The 12535-nt window shown below is 46.9% G+C and overlaps 1 long non-coding RNA gene across 1 annotated transcript in view; it reads right to left on the reverse strand.

The window, feature by feature from the left end:
* Positions 1–402: 402 nt before the first annotated feature.
* Positions 403–12535, reverse strand: part of LOC135186831 (uncharacterized) — a 46779-nt gene continuing 34646 nt past the window's right edge. Inside the window, exons 2-3 of the long non-coding RNA XR_010307123.1 lie at positions 1397–1440; positions 403–616 (exon numbers count right to left, since the gene is read on the reverse strand). This is a non-coding gene — a long non-coding RNA (uncharacterized LOC135186831). The remainder of the gene's footprint in view (positions 617–1396; positions 1441–12535) is intronic.

Raw genomic sequence — 12535 nt, forward strand, 5'->3', positions numbered from 1 at the left:
TGTGCTCCAGGCCTCTCACCAGCTTCATTGCCCTTCTCTGGACACATTCCAGTATCTCAACATCTCTGCCTAAACCTCCCCTGGTGGAGTTTGAGGCCATTTCCTCTTACTGTATCTCGATGCTAGAGAGAAGAGACTGAACCTCACCTTGCCACAACCTCCTTGCAGCAAGCAGCATCACTGTCAGCAAGCAAAACGTCACACGGTGGTCTTGAAGATGTTACAAATGTTTTGTCTTTTTAAAGATGATTATCAAATCTGGGCTCAAACCACCAATGTCTCCACTCTGAAAGAAGTCCACATAGCCAACAGCTCAGCTGGGTCTCTGCCAAGAGACAACTCATGTTACGTGTCATCAAAAAGAACACTTTTTTGCTCCCCCAGAGGAGTTTTAATCCCGTTCTTAACACACATACATTAACACTCAGGAGTGATTAGAGTGGCACAACGTGAAGTAATCAAGTTCAAGCACTGTACATAACACTCAGCAGTTTCTGCCCAAGGCAGAACACACCATCAAGTTTGTTAGGAGGGTTGCCCTTTTGAGACTAGCAGTGGATTTGCTGTCGACAAAAGTGTTTCCTCTCTTCCTGTGGCATTTGCCCCTTGTATTCCCCTGGAACACCGAGAGAAAGAAGACAATGAAAAGAAGCTGCCTTCATAACCCTTCATACACAGCTTTTGGTTTGGGAGAGGCCCTCTGGGCCTTTTTTGCTTGGCTTTTTGACTTATCTGAGATAATTCACTTTGGGTCGAATCCAGCAGTCATTACTGAGGCAAAGATTTATTGCCTCCAAATGACCAAACCCTGAAAGAATCCTCAGTCCCCCAGTAAGTAAACCATCAATTCAATCAGGCTACATCCCTGCTAATAAATTAAATGTGCTTGGGATCTTTATCTCTGTTCTTTTGCCCAGCTGGCACAGACTGACCCATGCCCATACTGCTTTACTCTCTCAAGCTGCAAAAACAAAAGGCTTGTGTGCAAATGGCCTTACAGGAAGGGTTGACCCATTCTGACTTCAACACCATACCCTGGGACTACTGCCTGCCACAGGTCAAAAGTATGCCAGGGGCATCTGAATGGTATCAGAGACTAACCTCCTGTATCATGGAACACAACCCCAAACTCTTGAACACTAGTGGAAATGTAACCTCAGAGTCCAGCTTGGATCAAAACTTGTTGCTGAATTTGCATGGTTGAATTGAGGGAATTTGACCTAATAATTGACCTCATAAATCAGGGAAACCATCATTGAATCCAAACACAAAAATGTGAGCCAAGGCTTCCAAGTTTAGCAAAATAATGACCTGGGTTTGTTAATCTTGGAAGCTTGAACTTGCCAAGTCCTTCCAGCTACGACACCTTCTTGATGCAGTCACTAAGAAAACCTACCTCTTATCTGCTCCACCATGTCACTGTATTCCTTCACTGAATTCCTGCAGATAAGAGAGACAGGAAGCAGGGAAGGATAAACTGACACTGACTACTGACAAAACGTTGTGAAATAGTCCAGCTGATTCAGTGTGCTCAGTGGTATCACAGTATCACAGTATCATCAGGGCTGGAAGAGACCTCACAGATCATCAAGTCCAACCCTTTACCACAGAGCTCAAGGCTAGACCATGGCACCAAGTGCCACGTCCAACCTTGCCTTGAACAGCTCCAGGGATGGCGACTCCACCACCTCCCCGGGCAGCCCATTCCAGTGCCCAATGACTCTCTCAGTGAAGAACTTTCTCCTCACCTCCAGCCTAAATTTCCCCTGGTGCAGCCTGAGGCTGTGTCCTCTTGTTCTGGTGCTGGCCACCTGAGAGAAGAGAGCAACCTCCTCCTGGCCACAACCACCCCTCAGGTAGTTGTAGACAGCAATAAGGTCACCCCTGAGCCTCCTCTTCTCCAGGCTAAACAATCCCAGCTCACTCAGTCTCTCCTAGTAGGGCTTCTGCTGGAGGTGAACATATTGCTGCCCCTGAGCAGCAGCAGCGAGGGAGAGCTGGGCTTTGGCTGCCTTGGCACAGCACAGGAGCCATGGCACGGTGCCTTGCTCTGCTTGCCTCCTCTTGGGCACAGCTCTTGCCTAAGGAATGACTAATGCCACATTCCATTTCCTTAATGTGATTTTGCATTGTTTGTGCTACAGTGGGTACTTATGCTTGACTCTGACCAGGGAGAACCTGTTCTGTGGAGATGAGAAGGACAGCCAAGGCCAAGGGGGGTCTTGGGCTCACCACCAACCATCAGTTTCTTACTGGCGGCTCAAAAGTCATTCTTGAAGGGCACTATGGTCCTGTGCAAGAGAGCACCTCTAAGTTAATTGTTCCAAAGTATTTACTACTTGCTTCAGTGTCTGCTCCCTCCAGAGATCTCACACCAAAGCCAAGGGGAGGGTTTAACATGGACCCCAAGCTGCGCTTTACGCTGTGTTTACAGCCTCTACTTAGCACTGTTCCTCTGGTGCTCATCCTACCTGCTTAGTCTTTCTCTTCTCCAGGCCAAGCCATATGTTACAGGATGTCTCAAAATCCCTGGAGGTATTGCTTGAAGCACTTAAAATAACCCATTAAATATCTTCTATTGTCTGTGTGATGAGGGAGTATTGTATCATCTGCAATCCACAGTCAGGGAAAGAGCACTTAAACACCTCAGGAAAAGACTAAAATTGAATGAAGTAATAAAAAAAAACCCCAAAGCCTCCTGTAACCCACAGTTTGTATTTCTACAGAGTTTAGAATGACACAAAAGTGAAAGCATTTGATCAAAGGACCATTTCCAGACTATTGTAGAGCCACTTGGGTTTTTCTGAGGTGTTGAGTTGCTTCCCAGGTGCTGAAAACATTTCACCTGCAGGCAGTGCTGCAGCAACCTCAACAGAGGAGCTGGAAGTTGCATGCAGGAGCATTGATCACTTGGCTTTGTGTGTGTTCCTGCACTCCCATGTGGGTACATGTCCTATGCATGGGACAGTTGTGCCACACTGCAGGGACTGTGAAGGCCAACTGCAAAGGTCTCTTTGGGACAGAGATTCATTTTGCCTGTGTTTGCTGTATGTGCTGCACCTTCTGGTCTGCAGCACAAGCAAAATGGGAACACAGGGGGAATAGAGCCCCTTCTCTGAGCCCCTTGGCAGGGGCTTACTGCAGGGACACAGACACTGCTCCATTGTGATTTGGTCACAGGGTGATAGGATATTAGGGGTTGGAAGGAACCCAAGGAGATCATCGAGTCCAGAGCAGGACAATCCTATCTAACACAGATCACACAGGAACACATCCAGGCAGGCCTTGAAAGTCTCCAGAGAAGGAGTCTCCACAACCTCCCTGGGGAGCCTATGCCAGTTCTCTGTGACCCTTCCAGTAAAGAAGTTGCCCTTTGTGTTGAGGTGGTCAAGGCACAGAAAACAGAGGCAGGGAAGAGGTCACAGCACATTTGTGATAACAAGGGTCCCACTATCCAAATTTACCCAAGCTGATGTGCTGGTTTTACCCCATGCCCTGGCACTCAGCCCTGCCAGCAAATGCTGCTCCACGGCTGGGGACACGATGAGCAGCAGTTAATTCCTCAGCCCTCACCACCACCACAGGCTTACACAACTGCAACTTCAGCATTAAAACGAGAAGCTAATCTACACCTGGCTCTTTTCAAACTCAATAAAAACCTAAAGCCATTATGTAGCAGCAGGCTGGGCTGGGAAAGCCATGAGTAATAATGTCTGACCCCATGCTGATGCTGTTAGATATGAGAAATGGTTTTTTCTCTCCTCCTTCACCTACTTTCAAGTTCTTTGGAGTTCTTCACCCCTGTCACAGAAACTCAGAGTTATATTACCAATCTCCAAAACAGCCTTCTCAGTGCACAGCATGGTGCTGGAGCACTGTACCACAGTGCTGCTTGTGTACAGAGCTGGCAAGAGGCTGCTAGAGGCTGATCCTCCCAGGTGTTAGCAGAGCTGTGGCCAGGGCTGGCCTTGTTTACAGGGCCCAAGACAATCTGCAGTGACATCAGTCAGGTCTTTTACAACAGAAAATTGAAAAGGAAAAATAAAGACATTAAATAATTGCAACAGAAGCCAGGAAGATAGAAGGGAAAATACATCTACTGTAATTCCAGGGCAAGAGAGTGAGGCAGGGAAATACTCCATCCTAATGGCTCAGAAGGAAGGTGTCAATTGCTTCTGAGAACAAAACTGTGATTATCACTAAATTCATATTATTGTTATATCAGAGTGTTAGCTCCATGCCCAAGAAGCATCTGACAGAAGTCCAATGGACTGCAAAGGGAGGCATTAGGACAGCAATGGGTTATGGATAATGCCTTCTACCATCTGCCACTCCTGCAGAGCTTTGCAGCCTTTGGCTATCACTGTTACTTAGCCACCAGGACAAGGAGCAACGGGTGGAAGCTGAGGATTAGGAAGTTTTGTGTAAACACGAGGAGGAATTTCTTCCAGAGAGGGTGACAGAATACTGGAACAGGCTGGGTGTGGAGTCTCCCTCTCTGGAGATATAGAAAACCCGCCTGGATGTGTGCCTGTGTGATCTGGTATAGGTGATCCTCTCAAGGGGGTTGCACTGGATGACCTTTCGGGGTCCCTTCCAGCCCCTGACATTCTGTGATCTCAAAATATATTGACCACTGGCTCCATCCTTGGAGAAGACATCAGCAACTCATCCACAGGGAGAGCCTGTAGATAAGTGATAGGCTAGCAGCTTAGCAAGACTTCCAGAAGAAGTTCTGGATCCTTCTCTTTTCCTCTCAAGAACTGTGATGCACAAGCTGACCACTCTCATCTTCCCACTGTTAAACAGAGCAGGCTCTGACTGAGCTGGGTTTGGCTTGCTCCTCTTTTGCCTTGACCTTTTGGAAGGAACAAGGTAAACCCCCACAAGGCTTCTCAGCAGGCTGTGCAATCAGACTCAGAGCTGCCAGTCTCTCCCCAAACAACCCATGACAGGCCAGAGCAACCCAAGGGATGGTCCTCACTGCATGATCACCTGAAGTCACTGCCCATCTGCCTGCAAACAAGGTGGAACCCCAGCAATGCCAGGCTGCAGGGTCACAATCAGAGCCTTGGGACAGAGTTGATCTCTTCTCAGTAGCCGGTATGGGGCTTTGTTCTGGGTCTGCATTGAGAAGAGTGTTGATAACACAGAGATGTTCTTGTTACTGCTGAGCAGTACCTACATGGAGTCAGGCCCTTTTCTGCTCATCATCCCACCCCACCAGCGAGCTGGCTGGGGGTGCAGAAGAAGCTGGGAGAGAACACAGCTGACCTCAACTGACCAAAGGGATGTTCTAAATCATGTAATGTCATGCTCAGCACATAAAGCTGAGGGAGAAGGAAGAAGAGGGGAGACATGCTGAGTGGCACTTGGTGCCATGGTCTGGCCTTGAGCTCTGTGGTAAAGGGTTGGACTTGATGATCTGTGAGGTCTCTTCCAACCCTGATGATACTGTGATACTGTGATACTGTGTGATGATGTTTGCCTTCCCAAGTCACTGTTATGTGCAATGGAGCCCTGCTTTCCTGGAGATGGCAGAACACCTTCCTGCCCATGGGGAGCAGTGAATGAACTCCCTGTTCTGCTTTGCTTGCTGACATAGCTTTTGCTTTACCTGTTAAACTGTCTTTATGTCAACCCACATGTTTTTTTCCTCTCCTACCCTTCTAATTCTCTCTCCCATCCCCCAGGGTGAGGAGTGAGCGAGCGGCTGTGTGGGGTTGGGTTGCCAGCTGGGGTGGAACCATGACAGCAGGAGACAGGAGCCCAATCATCTCTTTCTAATACAGAAACCTTCAGCTGGAAAACACAGCTGGCAAAAAACCACAGAGGAAGGTGAGCCTTAAAGTAAAGGCAAGAAAAAGCAACATGAAGCTGTTAGTGCATAACTCAGAACCTGAAAATGAGACAAAGCACATCCCAGTGCTCTGCTATTATGCACTGCAAATAAATTGGTTCTGCAAAAGAAATAGGTTTTTCTTCAGCCAAAAGAAAAGCAGAGTGGGGACTAATCAAATTCTGTGTTCCTCAGCAACATAAGGCTAATATCTCCCACTCCAATGCCATTTCAATCATTTGAAATGAAAAGTCAAACCTTTAACATGTATCTTGCTTTTCCTGTAAATGTTTTAAAGACCAAAGGGTCTTATTATGTTGGTTTCATCCCACGAGTTGAGCTCCAAAAGCCTCTTGGAAGTAATGAGTAAAAGGTTAATCATGAAGGTGGGGAATTGCAAAGATGATGGAACAAACCTGAAGGTCCAGGTCAGGGTAGAGTCTTGTCTGGAGCTGAGAAATGTTGTGCAGCCCTAGAGGAAAGCATCAGCTGTTTATTTGTTCCTTGCTGATACAGATGCAGCAAAAGTGCTGGTTGCTTTTTGGTGCTGGGCAAAGAGTGGTACCCAAGTGGAGCTGCAGACTTGCTAAGGGAAAAGCAAGCAGAGATTTTTTTTTAACCACTTCAAGCCACTAAGCAATGTGATCCCTAAAGGAACCCAAATCCACAGTTTCTTTTTTCACTACCAGTCTGTTCTTCTTGCTTCTCTGTCCTTCATTTCTGCACCCTGTTTGGCTGAAGCTTACTCTGTCTGGACCACATGTCTCCCATGGATCAGCCTGCCAGGGAGAAGTGTGGTGATGAGAGAAACTTGCATTCAGAGCTGGGTCAAGATTTTGTGTATCCAAAAGCTGTGGGAGATTTCATGCACTTTTTCTACCTTTCATGTGCCATTCAAATCTACCTTCCCCTTAGCCCATCCACTGGGTGCTGAGGTGGGAGGCCAGGACAGCATTCATAGAATCAAAGAATCATAGAGTGGTTTAGGTTGGAAGGGACCTCAAAGATCATCCAGTTCCAACCCACTCCCATAGGCAGGGACACCTCCCCCTAGAACAGGCCACATCCAACCTGGCCTTGAGCACCTCCAGGGAGGGAGCATCCACGACCTCCCTGGGCAACCTGTGCCAGTGTCTCACCACCCTCACCTTTCCTAACGTCTAGTTGGAGTTTCCTCTCTGCCAGTTTAAACCCATTACCCCTCATCCTGTCATTACAAGACCTTGTCAATAGTCCCTCCCCAGCCTTCCTGTGGGCCCCCTTCAGATACTGGAAGGCCACTCCAAGGTCTCCTTGAATCCTTCTCTTCTTCAGGATGAAGAGCCCTCATAGCCTGTCCTCATAGCAGAGCTGCTGCAGCCCTTTGAGCACCTTCGTGGCCCTCCTCTGGATTTGCTCTAACAGTTTGGTGTCCTTGTGCTGGGGGCTCCAAAACTGCACAATATTCATTAAACACTCTGGAAATAAAAGAAACTTCAATATTCTGGGAAAGCTGAAGCCAAAAAGGGGAACAAACCCAAACCATCTCCGTTCATTCACCCATAAGCAATTTCCCTCTGACTAGATGTGCTTGTTTGAGTTTTTTCAATGGCAAGAAGACATTTATAGACTCGAGTTTTACTTGCTCTGCCTAAAATTGGTCTCTTTTTTTGCCAGCTCTTCCTTGTAATGGGTGACCTCCTTCTTCCCAGGGAAACAAAGGTGTGATGGATAAAAGCACTGCAGATTTACCAGGCAAGTGAAGTCATCAGAGAAAACAGTGGTATACACTCTAGACTTTGCCTTGAAAGCATCACAGATGTGCTCATTTACAGCACTAAACCCAAATGAGCTTTAAAGGAAAAAATCTACACCTTGGACTAGATATGCCATTTTTAAAGTGAAAAATCAACCCTGGAGGGTGCTGGGCTAGCACTGAGAGGGCTCTGAGCTGGCTGTAATGAAGCAGATTTTCCTCCTCTCTTATGAGGAGAGCCTGAGGGAGCTGAGGCTCTTTAGCTCAGAGAAGAGGAGATTGAGAGGTGACCTCACCAATGTTCATAAAGATGTAAAGGGTGAGTTCCAGAAGGATGGGGCCAGGCTCTGGTTAGTAATGCTCAATGATAGGACAAGGGGCAATGGGTGGAAGCTGAGGCATAGGGAGTTTCATTTAAACATGAGGAGCATTTTTTTTCCCTGTGAGGGTGACAGAACCCTGGAACAGGCTTGCCCAGAGGGGTTGTGGAGCCCTCTCTGGAGATATTCAAAACCCACCTGGATGTGTTCCTGTGTGATCTAGTCTAGGTGATCCTGCTCTTTCAAGGTCCCTTCCAGCCCCTGACACTCTGTGATTACCTGCCACGAGAGCCATCCTGTCTGTGCAAGCAGTCCCCAAATCCTGCAACCAGGACCTTTTGTTTCTGATGCAGGGGATCGTTCAACAACAAGGTCTGAGATTCAGTTACAAATGGGTCCCAGCTCACTTCTAGGTAAATGCTCTCTAAAAAAAGCAAACCAAATGTGCTAGTTTGAAGCTAGCTAGAATGTTTTGGTGAGAAGAATTAGATGATAGTCTGTGAAAAGGAACCAATGGTGATGTCTACTGCACTCATAGGCTTGCTGAGATGTACAAGAACAAGAACATGAATATAGATAACAGAGTCGCTCTCTGTCTCTTGGGTCTGCATGAACTTCTCTCTCTAACCTGCCTGACTAATCCATCTGCTTCCTAACCCCCCCTGGCCAACCCTCCAAACAACCTTAAGTGTAAGGCAAAGTCTGGGGTAAGGTAGAGGGGTGGGGAGAAGGTGGAAGGGTGGTTGGGAGCCCCTCCTGGGGACTCAGGTTTCTGGGAGGGCTGTTGTGTTTCTGTGTTGCCTTTTCAACTTGTATATTTCTGTATATATTGTAAATATCTGCTTGTACATTGTGCTAAGCTGTAAACATAAAGCTTCATTCAATTTCCAGCTGGCCTAGTCTAGTCTGGGTGATTTTAAGTGTGGGGAGGCAGGTAACACTCAAACTATCACACCAAAACAAAATAAACCATAAAAAAAAATCACACCAAACAACCAGAGAAAAAACCTCACACCAAACAACCACAGGAAAAAACCTCACACCAAACAACCACAGGAAAAAAACAAACCACACCATACAGCAACAGAAAAAAACCTCACACCAAACAACCACAGGAAAAAAACAAACCACACCATACAGCAACAGAAAAAAACCTCACACCAAACAACCACAGGAAAAATACAAACCACACCATACAGCAACAGAAAAAAACCTCACACCAAACAAACAACCACAGAATAACCTCACACCAAACAACCACAGACAAAACCTCACACCAACCAACCACAGGAAAAAACCTCACACCAACCAACCACAGATAAACCTCACACCAACCAACCACAGATAAACCTCACACCAACCAACCACAGATAAACCTCACACCAACCAACCACAGATAAACCTCACACCAACCAACCACAGGAAAAAACCTCACACCAACCAACCACAGATAAACCTCACACCAACCAACCACAGATAAACCTCACACCAACCAACCACAGATAAACCTCACACCAACCAACCACAGATAAACCTCACACCAACCAACCACAGATAAACCTCACACCAACCAACCACAGGAAAAAACCTCACACCAACCAACCACAGATAAACCTCACACCAACCAACCACAGATAAACCTCACACCAACCAACCACAGATAAACCTCACACCAACCAACCACAGATAAACCTCACACCAACCAACCACAGATAAACCTCACACCAAACAACCACAGATAAACCTCACACCAAACAACCACAGATAAACCTCACACCAACCAACCACAGGAAAACCTCACACCAACCAACCACAGATAAACCTCACACCAAACAACCACAGATAAACCTCACACCAAACAACCACAGGAAAACCTCACACCAAACAACCACAGATAAACCTCACACCAAACAACCACAGATAAACCTCACACCAACCAACCACAGATAAACCTCACACCAAACAACCACAGATAAACCTCACACCAAACAACCACAGATAAACCTCACACCAACCAACCACAGATAAACCTCACACCAAACAACCACAGGACAAAACCTCACACCAAACAACCACAGGAAAAAACCTCACACCAAACAACCACAGATAAACCTCACACCAACCAACCACAGATAAACCTCACACCAAACAACCACAGATAAACCTCACACCAAACAACCACAGGAAAAAACCTCACACCAAACAACCACAGGAAAAAACCTCACACCAAACAACCACAGATAAACCTCACACCAAACAACCACAGATAAACCTCACACCAAACAACCACAGATAAACCTCACACCAACCAACCACAGGACAAAACCTCACACCAACCAACCACAGATAAACCTCACACCAAACAACCACAGGAAAAACCTCACACCAACCAACCACAGATAAACCTCACACCAAACAACCACAGGACAAAACCTCACACCAAACAACCACAGGAAAAAACCTCACACCAAACAACCACAGATAAACCTCACACCAAACAACCACAGATAAACCTCACACCAAACAACCACAGATAAACCTCACACCAACCAACCACAGATAAACCTCACACCAAACAACCACAGATAAACCTCACACCAAACAACCACAGGAAAAAACCTCACACCAAACAACCACAGGAAAAAACCTCACACCAAACAACCACAGATAAACCTCACACCAAACAACCACAGATAAACCTCACACCAAACAACCACAGGACAAAACCTCACACCAAACAACCACAGGAAAAAACCTCACACCAAACAACCACAGATAAACCTCACACCAAACAACCACAGATAAACCTCACACCAAACAACCACAGGAAAAACCTCACACCAAACAACCACAGGAAAAACCTCACACCAAACAACCACAGGAAAAACCTCACACCAAACAACCACAGGAAAAACCTCACACCAAACAACCACAGATAAACCTCACACCAAACAACCACAGATAAACCTCACACCAAACAACCACAGGAAAAACCTCACACCAAACAACCACAGGAAAAAACCTCGCACAAGCAAACAAACAAACAGCTTCAGAAGAGTTTCTGAGCCTCTCTCAGGTCCCCAGGAGCCAGCAAAAGTGCAAACTAAAGCCATTTCTTCAGGCAGATCTGATGCTGGCAATATTTCCCCCCTGAGAAAGTAGCTGAGCTGTCTCCCTGCCCATAGCGCGTTTCGTGCTGCCCACAAAAGGGAACATTTGCTTACAAAGCAGCTGCTGCATAGCCAGCTCCTGCCTGTTTAATTTGGGGAATATTTGTTCCCCTGGAGTGGAACTTCAGCAGCCTCTCCTTGCCAGAGCTAATATTTTTCACTTGTGTATTTTAACATCATTTGCATAGCTTTTCCCAAGCATGTTATCGCTAGCCAGGTCCTCCTGGTTTACATCCTGCCTAAATTCCCTGGGTCAAGGAACTCAGTAGGAGCCCTTGGGTTTTTCCTGGGCTTTGGACAAGAATTTACAGACCCCAGCAAGTAAACCCTGCCAGCAAAGTGCTGCATTCACCACGGGCTCTCTCCTGTCTACACGGGACGCTTGACAGCAGGACTGCATCTGGTTTGTTTTCACTCACTCTCTGCCATGCATTTTAAACTTTCATCCTTGCTCAAAAAGCCAACAATTATGCTTGCTGCATTCTTTTTGGAAGGCCTTTTGCAAAGCCTTCAGTCAAAAGCTGAGCAGCAGCAATTAGTCTTTTCTAAACTATTCCCTTCCACAGGAATAAAGAAGTTGTGAAGGAGTCTGCCAGCACAAGAGCCTTTCTGCTGGAGAAGCTGCAGGAAACTAAGACTATGCAAGCAGGAGTAAGCAGGAGTCACTCAAGTGTCAGCCACAAAAGCAGAGATGTGCCAAGAGGGACAGCAAGTTCAGCAAGACCCCCAAACTTACCCCCCCTCCAAGTACTTTGAGTACTGTGTCCAGTTCTGGAGCCCCTATTACAAGAAAGATGAGGACATGCTGGAGTGTGGCCAGAGAAGGGTGATGAGGATGATCAAAGGGCTGAAGCACCTCTGCTATGGAGACAGACCAAGAGAGCTGGGGCTGTTCATCCTGGAGAAGAGAAGATTCCAAGGAAACCTGATGGCAGCCTTGCAGCATCTCAAGTGTGCTACAAGAAAGCTGCTGAGGGACTGTTTAGGATGTCAGGTAGTGATAGGGCTAGAGGGAATGGAGCCTAACTAGCAATGGGCAGATTCAGACTGGATGTTAGGAAGAAGTTATTCACCACGAGGATGGTGGGACACTGGACCAGGTTGCCCAGGGAGGCGATGGAAGCCCCATCCCTGGATGTTTTTAAGGCCAGGCTGGATGTGTCTCTGAGCAGCCTGATCTCATGTGAGGTGTCCCTGTTGATGGATGTTGTTGGGCTGGATGATCCTTGAGGTCCCTTCCAGCCCTGACCACTCTATGATTCTTTGAAATACTTCATCCGGCTCCTCTGAGCCAAAGTCCATCCTGGTCACAGCAAGAGGCTCTTACCCTGACCCTGCTCTGTCAAAACCCAACAGCCCTCTCTAAATCCATCGCCACAACCTGGACTTCCTCACCCTGCTTACCTTCAGGACCTCTGGAGGAAAAGCACATACCCATTTTCCTTTGTATCTTTGCTAAGGTGGGGCAAGG

Source organism: Pogoniulus pusillus, chromosome 26 (assembly GCF_015220805.1).
Source record: "Pogoniulus pusillus isolate bPogPus1 chromosome 26, bPogPus1.pri, whole genome shotgun sequence".
NCBI classification, from domain to species: domain Eukaryota; kingdom Metazoa; phylum Chordata; class Aves; order Piciformes; family Lybiidae; genus Pogoniulus; species Pogoniulus pusillus.